Here is a 17672-nt window from a genome sequence, read left to right on the forward strand (position 1 = left end):
AGCGCTTGGAGATCTTAAGTTCATGGATGTCAGGGGAATACCAAGCTTTAGTGTTCTTTTCCCTAACGATCTTGGTTTTCACTAGGGCCACTATATCAACTGCGTAAAGCATCATACCCTGGTATAGCTCCGCCAGCTCCACTGCTGACTCAAACTGGGCCAGGTTGTCCAATGTTGTTTTAAAAAATGGCACCAGTGATTCAGCAGCAAGCCTGCAAATTTTTCTTGACAGAATGTAGATCCTGTCCACTTTGTGCTTCTGTCGCTGTGTGGTGCAGGCAACTACAAAGTGGAGGAAAGAATGATCTCACCATGGGCACGTGATAAATTATGAGTTCTTAATGTCAACATGATGGCTAGCAATCCAGTCCAGCATCCTGCCTTTCACATGAGTGGCATCTAGGACCTGGTCTGAGAAACCTAAGTCTGTCAATGCAGCCTCAATAACTGCTGCACTAGAGTGAGAACTGTTGCCAACCCCAAGATGGAATTCACCCATGATCAAAACTTTGGACAGCGGTTTGAGCAAGGGCATCAACATGTCACAGAAGGAAGTTGGGCATTATGGATGGAGGGCGATAGACAAGAATGCAGTTAATAGTAGTATTGTATTGTAGTCAGACAGCATTTTAACATACAAAATCTCACAACCCAGCCGAGATAGCCATTTCATGTATCTACAAAAAAGCCTCATACATAATAACCACGCCTTAACCTCTTCCTGTTTTGCAATCTGCTCTAAACATTCGATAGCCAGATGGAATGGCCAGTGCCAGCCCGGGGCCAGCTGTGTCATGCAGCCATGTTTCTGCAGCAAAGAGAATATCAATATGCCTATTCATTAAGTAGTCAGCCACCTCCGTGGCATGTTTCATCAGGGAGGAAGTGTTAAGTAATAGACAGTTGAAAGCTCTCCTATGGCCCTGACTGACTACGGGCACCCCATGAACTCTAATATCAATAGCCGAGTCAGACTTTGGGGTGCCAGAGCCTCTGATCCCCTCGCCTTCTGACTGGGAAGCTTGGTCATGATCAGCTGCTAAGCCACTGACACAGGTATTCCTATTAGTGCTTATACAGTTAGTGGCAGACTGCCTCTGTAAAGTGGGGTCGATAGAAAGAAGTCTGCCAATAGGTTTCTCAGGCATACATCTGTAAAGAGATTAATTCTCAGCCGTAATTCTCTGCAGTCACCCATCCCTGGAAATGAATATACTTTTGTGCAAGGAAGAGACATCTGGGCAGCCGGCTGGGAATACATTTGTTTAATTACTGCTTCTTACAGTTAAAAAAGGAAAATCTCAACTCTTTACTACATACACCAGGGCTTTTATACAATGGCAACAAATTGCATAATGATTTTATGCTAATATGAACCTATTTTTCAGTAAACTTGAATTGACCATTTTACTTAAAGGTCAAACATCATTTGATTTCTATTGACATAAACACTTCCTGAAACACATGAATTCCTATGCAAATTTGCATGACTAGGTGCTTTGCACATTTTATGAATCATCAGAAATATGTTGCACCTTAACACTGCCCAAAACAGATTTAGCAAATGACGCATTTATTTTCCAAACAACTAGTACATACTGTTCCAAGGCCATCTCACCCTGCTTATCTATTTTTTGACTGTATTCCAGTTTCGATTCATGAGTCACACCATTGAAAAACACATATTTTGCTATTTAAATTCTGCTATATCACTGTACCTTGGCTTCTGCCCAACATACTCCCTTTTCTGCACACTGGCACCTTTTCTGTGCTTCCAGAACTTTTACATCCCCATCGAGCTTTGAGGCCTGTAGCTATCTGTAATGCAATGGATGCCTTTTGCTGACCTATATTCTACATCAGAAATCTATATCCTGTGTTAATTATGCTGTGCGCGATGTAAGCATTCCTTTATCTGTTATGTTGCACTTAAATAAGTGTATCCAGTGTTACCTATTGCCAATGTATTTTCCTTAAATAATGGCAGCCTAGGTTCCTCGATAGACAATAATCCTGATTTTACAATGTTGGACAGGTAGAGAGTGGTATTGGCCCTAAATACCATATTTACCTGTCTGTCATCACAGAGTGGTAGGAGAGGCTGCTCCTATACACATCTCTCACGGGAAGATGCACAGTCTTCTGGGAGTGTGTTATTTTGAATATTAAGGAATGGTTCTATATCAAGGGGCAGAATAGAAACAAGTGGGCCAGAAAAGCCCTCCACATCTCTACAGTGGCAGACCTCACACATAAGATCTGATGTGCTATCAGTGTTGCAACACAAACTCCCTGAGTGGAGTCCACCTCCGACAGGCAGTTATCAGTGCACATAGAACCCACCTCACAATTACAGGTTTCTGAGCCATTCAGGTCCGATATTACCCACACATCATTCCTGATTAATGGGATAATTAAGAGAAAATGGTGAAATATCTTTGCCACAGAGCTGCAAGGACATAGCTAAATAGCGGTCCAAAATCGCTGCTGACCTTAATGTGTTAGTATCAGCTGGTACCCACAGCGGGCATGAGTGTAATCCGCCAGCAAGCTTGAGGAACCACAGGACAAATGGTAGACAAGAGCACCCTTACTTAGTACACTGCTGCTGGGTAGTGTAATTCCCGGCACACAGCACTCTGCACTATTTTCAATTTGCATGAGGTACTAAAGCCCAAATAATAATCCAAAGTATTCTCTGGAGAATAAGCTATAATTACAAAACTCAGAGACGCAAGGTTTTTACAAATAGAAAACAAGTTTCGGATGTAAAGTCAATTTCAAAATACCCACTGAGCACACTCCTGCCTAAAATTATGCTTTTCTAGCTGAACAAACGAGTAAGTCTGAAGACCCAACAATGAAGATATCAGAACACACACTCACATGCATAGCACAGAGCTTGAAGACAAGACTATCTGTGCTACACCGTGGTCAACGTAGACTGACGGAGACTGGATGGTCACTGATGCGCTGGTGCTGAACGTCAAATATGTAACCCATTAAAGCTGGGAAATATAGTTGAGATTTATTTTGGTTGCATAAGCAGCACCCTATTCAAACAACAAAATGCTTTCAAAAAGCTTTTCTTATATTTTGCCTCATCACCTCCTTATTCACCTTCACCTCCCTCTTCTCCGCCAATATTCCTCCTCAACAACTCCTTATTCTCCTTCACCCCGCCTCACTCCCCCTGACATTCCTCGTTACCACCTTCTTATTCTCCTTCATATCTTCACACTACTCCTGATTTTCCTCCTCGCCAACTCCTTGTTCAGCTTCACCTTCTCTGCACTCCTAATGATATCTCTCCTCATCACTTCCTTATTTTTCACCACCTCCAGCCTCCTCTCTTGCCTTCTGATTACCTCTCCCAGCTTATTTCTCCTGCTCGATCATATTCCCGCTCCCACCATCTCTCTATGAAATCGCTCCTACTTTGCCTCTAAACGCCCACACGTGAAACTTTCCTGCTCTATCGTCCTAAACTCCCTTTCACTGCTGTACTGGGGCATGCCCTTACATTGAGGTTGGGTTCAAAGTCCCATTTCTGATTGGTTAGAGGGGTAAGTGGCTTGTCTGGGTATGCTCAATCACTGGGATGCCTTGTAGTTCTGACCCTCTTTACAGGGTCAGTATGCATGCTGTTACCTCCTTTTCAGGGGTTAGAAGGCTGAATATCAATTTCTGTGCCTGGGAGTTGGTGTTAGTGTTTCTCATTGGTTTTCATGAAGGGAGTTTGCTACAACAACACTCTCCAGTGTTCTTGCAGCTAGAGGCAGACATGAGCTGTTCTCTTTCCAGGTCTCTCCTCAATATGGGGAAGAAAGTGATTTTTCACTGGATGCCCGGTTGCTGCAGGGGCGAGGGCTGAGCTTCCTTCTGCCATGCTGTGTAAATGGGCTATGTGTGTGATTCCCCCATGACTTCCCTCTTTGGGGATGGGAAATCACTTATGCTGAGTACTCAGGCCCTCCCCATATTCTTCCTAACTCCAAATCCATGTGTTTCCAAGATCTGCTTGGGGTTTTCCCTCTGCAAAAGCGTGAAATTAGGGGAGACATAGTTCCTTTCATTTAGGATTGTTAGCAGAGACAGGGAACCTGAGGTAGAGACATGTGTTGAGGCCTCCTTCCTGAATGGTTATCTTTTTCCTATAGTCTTCTTCCTCCTCAGGAATCAACAGTTGATGCTTCTGGATCTGGTCCAGTATTCCTTCCGGTAAAGAGGGGAATTCTGGTAGTTGGCAGTTTTTAAATGTTAGGCAGGCTGTCCAAAATGGGCTAAATGACTTGGGGCGGCAGTACGGTTTTAGATAGGAAATCTGGCTTTGCAGACTTGGGAATGTCATTCGCAGTCCATGTTCATGTGACGATGGCCACAAGGTCACGTGGTCTAGCAAACGCAAACTTGGCAACACGACTCTCACCCACAGAGGGAGGGGCAGAGACAGAGTGACAGAGACAGACAGGGATAGAGAGGGAGTATACACACACACACACACACACACACACACTCTCTTTGTCTCTCTCATTATATGTATATATAGAACAACAATAAAACATTCACAAGAATGGTCCCAACGACCCACATTGTTTACTTGAACACCATTTAGCAAAACCTGCGTTGGTTTTCTCCATACATGAAATAGATGGCACTCTTCTTAGTGACTGTCGATTTCACATATTGATTGGTTCATTCATTGAAAAAGTGCAGGCAGAGTAGTGCCTCACTGAGTCTCGATGTGCAGTTACACCATGTGCATTCATGAAAACAACACTGGGTACGTTCGCAAACAGCAAATGCATAATTCATAGCAGCCTGAGGATAGCAATAACTCATGCACTGATGGCTTCCTTTAGACATTTCACTTCTGGTTTTCGTTTTATCCTTTGGCGTGACATAAATCAAACTGACCAGGGAAGAATCAAAAGTCACTGCACAGCAAAAACTTAACTCAAATAGCCATAGATTTTCAGAAACTCATAAGTAATGTTTAAGCTACAAAGCTGAAAAAATACGCCTCCTAAATGCAGCCAATTCACACTAACTTGAACAAATGATTTCTCCTCAAACTGTTTGCAAACATTTGTCTGCCTTGTTATTGAAGCTTATGGATGCGCTTCTATTTGCTTGTTTTGAAATCTCAAACTGGACCTCATTTGATCTGCGTGGAAATCAACTTCATGAGCTCAGTTAAGCAACTCGCAAAAAATCCATCAGTCGATTGCACTAAATAAAGCATTGGATGAGGACACCATCTCAATTAACCCCACCTGTCTTCGAGTCAACTCATTAATAACCCACTTGACGCCAGCATTTAACTTCAAAGATGTTTCTGAAGGAGAAGTGTCGAATATTCTTAAAAAACTTAAAACCTTCCAGATGCAAAGGGGACATTTGCCGAGTATCTATATCAAGGAATGCACTGAAACAGTAACTCAGTTCATATCAAGATGTATAACTGCCTCCTTCTCATCCAGTCAGGTCCCTACCCGTCTAAAAGAATCATGGGTAGCTCCATTGCTAAAAAACACCTTAGACCCAATGGCACCCAACAACTACAGATCCATCACCACAATTCCCTTCCTCCTAAAGATAGCCTCCTTCCTAGAAAATAGGGCCATTAGAGTCTTCTCTGATACTGCCAACACCCCGCCGATCCCATTACCATGCAGCATGCCCAAAGGCACCTGTGTCTCACCTTCAGTCTACAATGTATTCACTTACCCGCTTATCGACCTCCTTCACACTCTTGGCATCTCCTACACTATTTATGCTGATGACACCCAAATCCTCCTCCATCTGACAGGCTCCTTCCACGAAGACTCCATCATCATCAATAATATCTATGCCACCATACAGATGTGGATGGCTTTAAACCACCTACAGCAACAAAAAGGAGTGACAGGGGATACCATGCTTATCTCTGTCTATGATCTGACCTGTACAGAACCAGTATATTTACCTTAACATAGAAGATCATAGAACTGGTGATTCTGTGTTGGAGAGCTCACATGTGCATATGCCTATAAAACCATCATTTCATCTCGACACATCATGGAGGACCAAGTGTCCATATATAACAAGTGTGTGAGGTGAAAGAATTCAATTCAACTCACAGGACACAATGAAATAGTTAACATATTTATTCATATATAGAAAAGATATAAAAATCGTTTAATCTATTATAAAAATCATCAGCAGTGCCAATAACAATACATTTCCAAATTCATTAGGTAGGCAAGTAACCTACCTAATTGGGCACAGCGTCATCAAAACATCCGAATACACAAACAGCAGACATACTACATTCATACTCAATCAAACAAACTCGCATCACAAGTTAATACATTCAAATTCTGACATTAGTGTCGACAATGTAAAACAAATGTATAAAATACAGTCACTATTCTTTGTGAATAAAATAGCAAAATCTTAATGAATCAGCAACCACCAGATGTATAATTCAATACTGCTGTTGCGATATACCTTAATCAACAATGGTGTCAAAAACAGCATTGGATTCCCCAACCCAACATGTTTTTTTCTGTACTCAAATTACTGTGCAGAAATTCTTCAGGGGCAAGTGGGTCCAGTGTATTCACAGGGATGTCTGAAATTATATAGACTCATGGACACCAACAGGAGCTCACCTGTACATATAAACACAGAAACACATTCAATCAGGCTAAATGCAATAGTATGCTGATTGATATTTGCTACCCCCGCACTATTAATGGGCTAGGTGCAAAACAACAGGGGCAATCAAACCCTGCTGACTCCTTCACTACCAAAAAGGGTCAATGGTACCTCATTAGTACAGTGACCAAAAGACCAACTCAATTGGTCCAGACCTCACATAACACCACCACTGTATACACCGGGTGACAAATCAGGACGACCACGATCAAGATAGTTCAGTCATGAAACAGTGCTGTGACACCAATGTTTCTTAATGTCTTGTTTTTCGAACAAGGAAACAGCTTTTAACAGGCGCCACCCAAGTGTAATCATGCAACTGCCCTAGGTGATGTTGACCCCAAGATCACTGTCAAAATCAGGAGTACACACATAATATACAGATCTGCTGGTGTGATATTACTGTATAAGTGCAGTAATGTGAGTGGCTGGTAAACAGGCGTTAGATAACACAGAGCGCCTGTGTACATACCGCCCCCATCCAGGTGGACACCAGTGAGTACAACAACCATAAAACCACTCACGGCTGGTGAATGGTTCCGGTTCACAGTAGGACGTCTCTCCTCTGTATGGGACAGTCACATGCAACCCAATAGGTGTAAAAAGCACGCAGCCACTGTCAGGCCCCACGTAATTAAGGGCCAAGTCTATTAGGCTGTCCGTGCCACACCATCAACAGTAAAAGAGCAAGAAACAACAAAAGACAAACGTAACACGTAAGTTAGTAACACGATCCATGTATTCTGTATTGCAATCCCCTGTGTGCCTGATACACCCCTGGCATATGCACCCTGAAAATTGGCCGTAGCACTTCCAACCTGATGAGAGTCAGCACACTGCCTCTGTGGCGGACAAAGTCATGGCACGGGTCAAATGCTTCTGTGTCCCAAGTCAAGGATATAGGGCTCGCACCCACTGTTATGCAATGGTTCTCACGAGAAATCCGGTCTCTGTATAAGACATAAAGGAGGCAAAAAACATGTATCAGACATGTGAATCATCCGGCGTGCTCGCACATCCAATCCTGCCTAAGACACAATGAGCGCCAGGCAGAGTTATTAAACAAGTCACAGACACCGTGCCAGTCTTCATCTGACTCACAATGGTCAGTATGGCTGACACGGCCCTCGCGCAAACCACAGCCATAAAACCCACTTACCACGGAGTTTAATGAATAGCGTTCCTCATCAGTGGCAATGTTGATACCAGCCGTTGCGGGAACATAGGTGCTCCGGAAATACACGGCGAGCGACCTCACATACAAAAACGTGACGACCACGTTCCGGGTGTTCCGACGTGGAAGGACCCAGCAACGGCCACCTGACACCTCTCATGTCCAATTTCGTAAATAAGGAAATCGACATATAGATGACCCACTAAGGTAACCACCTCACAACGGCACCAATCACCAGAAATCGTTATCTGGTATATTATATCGTCGCGTGTGGATCGAGCGAGCGATCATGAACCCCATACCAGTCATGTCACCTTTCTCAAATGGGATCAACATAGTACACTGGGTTATGTGCACTATATGTTCCAATTGATTAATTCCTTCAGACCATGCACATGACTGCTATTCAAGTAAATGAGTTTCATCTCCTCCCTAGAAAGGGTCTGTTTGTCAGCAGAGCTGTTGTTAGTGACTGGGATTTTCTTAAGCACAGTCCGTTTGAGGTCATTACAGCCATGGTCACGCATGATGAAATGGCCAACCATAGATCTTGATTTTCTGTTCCGTTTTACCAATATATAATTTAGGACATGGGCACCATATTGCATATATTACATTGCTGGAATTGCAATTGGAAAACATCTTCTGTTCCCATGGTCTAGGTAACCCGATGTCAACCTCTGTGGACCGGCTAGTAAATTGGCAACAAACACAAGCACCACACGGCGCATGTCCTCTGGGTCTAGGCATACCCCACAGTTGAGTGATGGTAATCTGAGTGTCGTCTCTGTTACTGATGTTGTTCCTACTAACCAGTTCTTACCACCTACACCTGAATGACGATAAAATAGAGATCCTACTAGTCTGCTCACCGACCATGCTCAAGAAACTCAGTGCAGAATTCTCCTCCTTCACTATAGATGGAATCCAGATTTCCGTCTCCACATCTGTAAAAACGCTAGGTGTCCACCTGGAAGCCACTCTCTCTCTGACCAAACAAGTGAAAGCAATTGCTTCCTCTTCCGCTTACACAACAAAGTGTATCAATGCAGCTAGACACTTCCTCACTCTGACCAACTGCCTAACCATCGCTAGAGCGATCATTGGAGCAAGACTGGACTATTGCCATGCCCTAATTGCAGGTACCACCGAACAGAACCTGGCCAAATTACAGGTAATTCTAAACAATGCCATACAAGCAGCCCTGAACATCTCTAAAAGAGACAATCTCTCAGCCACCAGAAGAAAAGCCCATTGGCTCCCCATTTGAAAAAGGATCATCTTCAAAACTCTTTCCATCACGCCCAAGTGTCTCTCAAACACAGCGCCCCCATACCTATCCCAGAAAATTGAGAGATCCAAATCCATCAGACCAGTAAGAGCTGCCCAGGCACACCGTCTGGTTTTACCCAAGGTGAAAAGAGTGAGAGCAGGAGGCGTTAGTTTCCCTACAGTAGCTGCAACCCAATGCAACGCCCTGCCTCCTGACCTGAGAGCATATACCTCCTACCGGCCCTTTTGTAAGGCCCTAAAAACTTGAATTTTTTTGTGGGAGGACAACAGGTTCCCACACCATATCAGAACTATAATAGACCTGCTTTGCCTCAACTCCTTTCTCTGGGCCTCATTACGGGTCTGGCGGTAACCGTGCTGGAAAAACCGCCAGGTAGCTGCCGGACCTGTAAACAGTTACCAGCACCTGGCTTGCATGTAACACCGGGGTATTACAATCCCTGCCAGTGCCAGTGCTTCCACTAAGTCTGTGGGCGGATGCTGGTCCACCTGGCACATCAGACCTGCTGGGTGGGAGGGCACCAGACTTGTACTTTGCCGGTCCGGAAACAATGGTGCTGGTAAGTTTATCGGCACCATTGTTTCTGGACTGGCAAAGTTATAATGAAGCCCAGATCCGACTTGCTCATTGATATGTCTGAAGACTTCCCGGCCCCCCTGTTTCAGCTGTCCCCCCAATGTGTGTGCCCTGTTATTGTCAAGATGAATCTAACTGGTTGGAAACAGCGCCCTGATGCCCTCAGCCTTGGGCACTTTACAAATGCACATAAATAAAATCAAAATAAATAATTATAGACGTGCCCCTTGCACACATTTTTTTAACCTATTGTTGAGGCCAGAAAGAATACTAGCTATACCTATCTAAGCTTTACATAGTGTGGGGCTAAACACAAACTGCTCCTCCATTGTTCAAGGTTAAGCCATACCCAAAATACTATATTATCTGCTCTTGTGCAGTTTGCCCCAGCGCATAGTGGCACACCATGCTTTGTTTGGATCTATGTTAATACTTGGAAAAATTATGTCGAAATTGAAAATACAGATTTTGTTTTAGCCCTTTTTACTGTATGCGGAGGGAGACCCTGCAAGTCCTCAATACCCCTTCACCTTGTTTATTTACTTAACCCACTCTCCGACATGTATATGTGGTAAAATGGGGGTATCAAATTTCGGTACCTTATGTTTCGACATTATTGCCTTCTCTGTTTTTGTATGATTCCCCTTTGTTTAACCTTACAAACACTTGTTAGCTTCTTAACCAGAGCATTGATAGCTTAGAGCAAGAACCAGGGACTTCGGAAAAGAGAAGCAGTCTTGTGAGCTGGGTTCAAACCTATCTGCCACTGTGCTACTTTAAAAAAATATAATGTCTGAATGTAAAATTCCAACCTTCATCTACCCATATTGAAAAAGACCAACCTGTTCCTTAATCTCAACCACAAGAGGTAAATTGTGTGAGCCTTAATCCTATCAAAATAAATTACTGCAACTGTGTGAAATGGGTTCAGACCATGCAAAAAAATCTGAATGGGGCAGCCTGTCTAGTCCTTAGTCTGGCCAACATAAATGCAACCTCTAAGGTATTACATACTGTTTTCTGGTTCCAGGTTAAACAAATGCACCTAAAATGCTGTATATGACTTGGCAAGTGTACTGACAAATTTGGCCTAAATACCTTATCAATTGTCTCAACTATATATACCCCTTCAACACACCTCTGCGTTTCTTCCCCAAACGTTCTCTAATGAACATATTGGGGGAAATAAATTGGGGCAAGATGGCGTCCTTCGAATCTCAGAAAAAGCTTACCCAAGAACCAAGACTTTCACTAGATAATTTTAAATTCAAGGAAGGCTCTAAAAACGTGACTCTTCCGAGAAGACTTCCTGTGTTGACCAACAAACTAAGACACAAGAATTGCTCTTCATTATTATTTAAACATTTTCTGTTTTGGTATTTCGGTATGCATCTTAATTGTTTGCTTTCATAGACACCTGCATTGCTTTGTTTATTGCCTCTTCTGTCCTGCCACAGCTTCCCCCTCTTTCTAATTTGTCACTCTAAATCAACTTCCTTATATTTGTAGGGTGTTATAAATCTTCAAATAAATAAATAAACGTCTATGATCTAAAATGGACTACAATTGAATAGTGGGTCAGGAATAGTGTTTCAATGCAAATCGATGTAAGAGCATGCCATGTTAAAACATCGCACAGTGACAATGGGCCTCCTTATGAGTCCGGCGGTAGCTGTGCCGGTAAAAAAAAATATTTTCCGGTGCCCAGCAATGGGCCATTACCTGGGCATTACAGCCCGGGTGGACCCGGTAATTGGCCATTGCCGGATGCCATAATAAAAGACTCCCCATTATTATTATTATTATTATTTCTCCAGCATGGGGTCTGGCATGGATTCACAGGCTCATGAATATTCCCCGTCGTCAGGCCGGGAATCCTCGGTATAGAAAAAAAAAAATCAGTAACAGTTTTGTTTCTGATCTGTCTTTCTTAGTAGTAACCAATCACTGGTCTCTGGCTCATACTGCCCCCAGCCAATGACTGCCCTCTCCCTAAGCCCTGCCTCCGGCAGCCACCTCAGATTTTTACCGCACGTTCAAGTGTTGGGAGTCCTTGTGCTGTAACTCTCGAGCTTTTGCTGCGTTTCCGCGCTTTTTCAGGAGATTTTTCTCATTTTTCGGTTAAATAGAGCCTCAAGCTCCACCGTTTCTACATCCGATCAACGGGGATCCGTTTAGGAGTTTTCTACGCCCCTCAAGGGTGAAGATTTCGTCGAGTTACGCTTTTGGAGGATTCCAGAAGTTCTGAGGCCTACCCCGGACATGGCCCAGGAGAAAGGAAGCTCGACGCCCGGGAAGCTGTTCAGGACCTGCCCTGGATGCCAGCTTCAGAATGTTTTCAAGGAGGACGAGCATTCGTTATGCCTCTACTGTCTCCATGAGGACAAGACGCACACGGAGAAGGACTCCCATCTGTCGGCGGGCACAGACTTTCAAACCCCAGCTCACCAGGTGACGGTGACGACGGACGCCTCCATGGAAGGTTGGTGAGTGTACCCGCTCCCATCTGTCGGCAGGCACAGACTTTCAAACCCCAGCTCACCAGGTGACGGTGACGACGGACGCCTCCATGGAAGGTTGGTGAGTGTACTCCGGAGATCTTCATGCGAGAGGCCTTTGGCTCCCGGAGGAGAAGTCTCTCCACATCAACACCTTGGAGCTCCGCGCAGTGTTCTGGGCCCTCAGGTCCTTTCTTCCGTCCCTCAAGGGCAAGGTGGTGAGGATCTTCACCGACCACACCACCACGATGTTCTACATCCAGAAGCAGGGCGGAACCAGGTCCCCGGCCCTATCCAAGGAAGCCCAGGATCTGTGGCATTGGGCCATCGCCCAAGGGATGTTTCTGGTGCCTCTTCATCTGGCAGGAATAAAAAACACGATCGCCGACTCACTCAGCAGGGAGCTGCGCTCGTGCCACGAGTGGGAACTACATTCCCTCATTCAACACTGATCTTATCATTTTGTATGATGCTATACAACCCTCTTTGTACCAATGATCTTGAAAAAATAGACCTAGTACCTAGTTATTTTTTTGCAATATCAAAAATAGTTTATTTTAATAGGTTAAATCACAACCCAATTTTTTCTTTTATAAAACTAACTTAAAAAACAGAATTTTCAGTAAAATAGACCCTACAACACAAAGTGGATACATCTACAATACAAATTACTAGTTTCACACACATACATTCCTATAACATGACAATACAACAGCATATAAAATTTATATAATGATTTAAACATTTCCAATCACTGAGTATTATTAACTCAGATTAAACAGTCCCGACATGTTTCAGTTCCTCATGGCGCTTGGTGCATGAACCTTCTTCAGGGGAAGAACGCTTTTATTATAATTCTCCACCATGTAATCCAGGGCCACAACAGTACTCTTCAAAACCGTACTCCTATAATTTATTCAATACACAAAAAAAGAATGGGGTATCACTACAAATCTACATCATCACAAATACATAAGTCAGCTCTATAATACTAAATATACTACAGTACCATTGAAATATATACCAATGTACTGATCAGATTCAATAAAACCAGAAAAACCACTACATACCTCACATGTAGGATTACTGCAGTGTAGGTGTGCCACAATGCACCAGAATAACCACAGACCTCTTAGATAAGTCTGGTAATATTTTCTTAATGGTTCTTAAATAACCAGGAGCCCGATTTCTGCTGAAAAGGAACATCAAACAAAACAAACAGTGGTGTGAACAACACAACCACTACTTCCTCACTTTATCAACACCGTCACGTGACCACACAAACTAAGGTGAGCTTAGAAAACCATGCCACTCCTGGTGGAGCCCCATCGTGTACCACTATCATTCAATGTGGGCATGCCATCCATGAAACTCCCCTGTAGTGCTGCTGAGACTACACCCTTCACCATGGCAATGTCACCAATTCAAAACAATATATAAATATATACCTATTATATCACACCACCAATCCTGCGTCAAATGCTGAGATTGTTTACATATTCTTCATCGCTGGTTGGTGATCCAAGAAAATATCCTACAACGGAAGAAACTGGATCAATACTCTAGCCACGCACTATTGTGTATATTTCTATACCGTACTCTGCCCACTACGTTATGATTAGCTTAATATAAACCATTATTGGCGAAAAAAATTCAGATAATGCTCGCGTATGACGATGGCCCGTCATTTCATACCCTGTAGTAGCGTCTACAATACAATATACTCAATGTCACTCGTAGTTACCTTAAATAAGGACAGAAGCTTCACCCAATGTGACTACGAGAACCCCAGAGTCGATTCCGGTTAGTGCGGCGGTTCGGCTGTTAACCACCTACTCTCGCGATGAGCAACAGTTAAAGTACACTATAGCTCAGACATAAACGAAGGACTAACCTTCTTTGTTTCGTGATGCGTCAAGCCTACTATTGTGGGAGACATAAACAACGGACTAACCTTCTTTGTTTAATAAACATAGACAACATGTCCCACTCAACCCTGGCTAGTGGGCCGGCAAGCGAACAACGATTCCAGGTTACAAAAAATGTAGCCCAACCATTATTGTAGTCATTATCAGCACAAACAGCGGCTGCACGCCGGCACATATCTCATCCTAAACACAAAAATGTGAATCAAATCGCATCCATCTATCGCGGTGGGCACAATGGTGATCACAATTGCAATTAGCACAGGATTCCATGATGGAGAACCTAAAATCCACTAGACAATTTCGAAAACCTAGGGATTATAGCCCAACTCGGATCTAAATATAATTGATTATCGGCAATCGAAATTTCTCACCCAACGTATAGTGATGCATACAGCCCATTGCACAAGTACATTACACTACTCGAACATAATTGACTCATCACGTTATATTTTCAAAGTCTAAACATGTACCATTTTTCTATTCAGTAGATCATATTAAGTCTTCATATTTTACACTCATTACCAATGAGATATATCCATATCTCCACACGAATGTATAAACATCAATGGTCCATTTATCTCTGAGCATGTGGCCAATCAATTTCTTCATTAAGACCAATAATATGACTTTGGCACTTGTAAATCATTTTTTGTTCAAATACAATGAGTTTGCCATCTATTTCTGATTTGTTTTTGCCACAAATTTTCTTTAAGATCACCCAACTGAAATCCTCGTATGAATGTTTCAACTGTACAAAGTGTTTGACCATAGGGGCTAACAGTACTTTATTTTTTATGCAACTACGATGTTCTATCATACGGGTGCGACATTTCCTGTTAGTTTTACCTACATATTGTAATCCGCACGGACACGTGATTAAATAAACCACATTTTCAGTGTTGCAATTGGTCATTTCATTGAGAACCCACTTAGTATTGGGATTCAACATAATATGTTTAGTTTCCTTCGTCTTGGCACACATCACACATTTTCCACAGGGAAAATGTCCCTTAACAGGCGGAAGACCCCATAGCGTAGTTTGCCTGGGTTCTAATGATTGTTTGATGGATATATCATTCCTAATTAGCATCTGTCTGATGTTTTGGCTTTTCCTAAATGCCATCAATGGGGGACGAGTCGATTCGTCATTATACACTTTTTTCCATACTTTGTTAATAATGCCTTTGATCTTATATGACAAATTTGAAAACGTGTTAACAAATATAATCCGATCACCTTTGTCATCTCTTTGTCTTTTCTCTAGTAAGGCTTCTCGATTATTGTTGAAAGCTCTTTTAGAAGACCTCTTTACCAACTTGGCTGGATAGCCCTTATTACACAATCTTCTTGACAACTGGGCTGCACTTTCTTTATAATCCTGCTGCAAACTACTGTTTCTCTTTAGCCTCAAGAACTGCCCAAAGGGCAGGTTGGCCTTGATATGATTGGCATGGTGGCTAGAGAAATGAAGAAGAGCATTTTTGTCAGTTCTTTTGTTATAAGGTTTCACTTTAAGATAGCCTTCATAATGAAATATGGTGATATCTAAGAAATTAATTTCTTGTGCATTGATCTCTTTAGTGAATTTTAAGAAAGGGTTCTGTACATTAAGCCACTCAACAAAAAGTTCTGCCTCTGTAACTGTTCCTTCCCATAATATAAAAATGTCATCTATATACCGAAGCCATTTCAAAAGATGTTTCCTATATGGGTTGGTGACCGGATAGATGAACATTTTTTCAAAAAATTCCACATATAAATTAGCAAGATTGGGTGCTATGGCGGCACCCATAGCTGTGCCCTCAATTTGTTCAAAAAATGCACCTTGAAACTGAAAAAAATTACGAGTCAAAGCGAACTCAGCACACCACATGACAAAGGCATTACTAACAGGATGACCATCTACCCTATCTCGTAGAGTTTCTTCTATAACCTCCAAAGTGGCCCTTTGAGGAATAACTGTATATAAGGATTGTATGTCCAGACTAATCAACAAAAACCGGCCTGAAGTAAAAGGTAAATTTTCAATTTTGTTGATAGCATCCGATGTATCTCTCAGATAGCTGTCCATTTTGAGCACAAATGGTCTTAAATAGAAATCAACAAATTTGGACAAGGGTTCAAGGATAGAGTTTACTCCAGAGACAATAGGTCTACCTGGGGGATTAGTGAGGCTCTTGTGTACCTTAGGTAGAATATAGAAAACAGGTACACGTCCTTGTTTTCTAATGAGGTAGTCACGTTCCTGTTTACTAATCATTTCTGTTTCATATGCTCTCTGTACTTTGCCTTCTATAATCTCCATCATAGAAATAGATGGGTCAGAAGGTATAGAATGATAACTGGTGCCATCACTCAGTAAACGCTGGCATTCCCCCACATAATCAGCGCGGTTCAAAAGCACTATGGCTCCACCTTTGTCGGCCTGCCTCACTATTACATCTTGTGTTTTGGCCAACCGTGATACCAATTCTCGCTGAGCATTACTAAAATTAGAATGATGCGGTATGCCTAGTTGTTCCAATTTCTGTACCTCTTTAAGAACTTGTTTTTCAAAGACACGAGATTCAGGGGTATAACTGTGTGTAGGGGCACAAAAGGTAGATTTATTTCTAAGACCCGTGTGGTTAACGTTCTCATACACGTTGTCATTACGAAAAAACTCATTCAAATGGACCTTCCGCATGAAACTGTGGAATTCCGATCTGAACTCGAAAGGATCATGATATTTAGTGGTAACGAAATTCAAACCTTTATTGAGAACCGTTTCTTCTTCAATGCTCAAATCGTAGGTAGATAAATTAATCACCATTGATTCCTCGCTCGACTGCGGGTTTGAATTTGGTTTCCCCAATCTCCTCGGTTTGGCCCTTGTCCTAAAAAAGGACGTCCTTGTCTTTGTTTATTTTGATAACGTTGTCCTCGACCTCTGCCATTACTCCCTCCTTGTTGATTATTAGGGTCTGCAGTCCCCGTACTCCCATCATCACTCGAACTATAAGAGGTGTTACGAAAATGTACCCTTTTCTTAAAAGGGACTTGAGTATTAGTACCCTGATGATTATTACCAAACTTGTAACCCTCAACAATATAAGGAAATACTTTTTCATGTGCAAATGTAGAGAGATCTTTTTTCATCCTTTTGATGCGATTAGAATTAGTATCATTTTTAAATTCTGTTAGTTCTTTGAGATGTAGATCTAGCTTTATTTTAAAAGCATCAAGGTCTAGATCTTTTTTTATTTCCTCTTGTAGTTTAGAAATGTCAAATTCAATTTTTTTAGAGACTTCTGTAGCCGTATCTATTATAAGGACTAGCCAATCACGACCGCACTTATTAGAAATATAGCTCCATTTTATCTTAAATTCTGGATTATCCAGAAATAACCTTGGCTCATTTCTAACTATGAGGCCTTGAGGTAATGCTTGGTTCTTGAGATATTGTAACATGATAGCCCCATGTAATTCTGTACGAATTAAACGCTTTCTGAGTTGGGCCA

The sequence above is a fragment of the Ambystoma mexicanum genome, chromosome 5p (genome assembly GCF_040938575.1).
Source record: "Ambystoma mexicanum isolate Mex_15411 chromosome 5p, UKY_AmexF1_1, whole genome shotgun sequence".
Classification (NCBI taxonomy): domain Eukaryota; kingdom Metazoa; phylum Chordata; class Amphibia; order Caudata; family Ambystomatidae; genus Ambystoma; species Ambystoma mexicanum.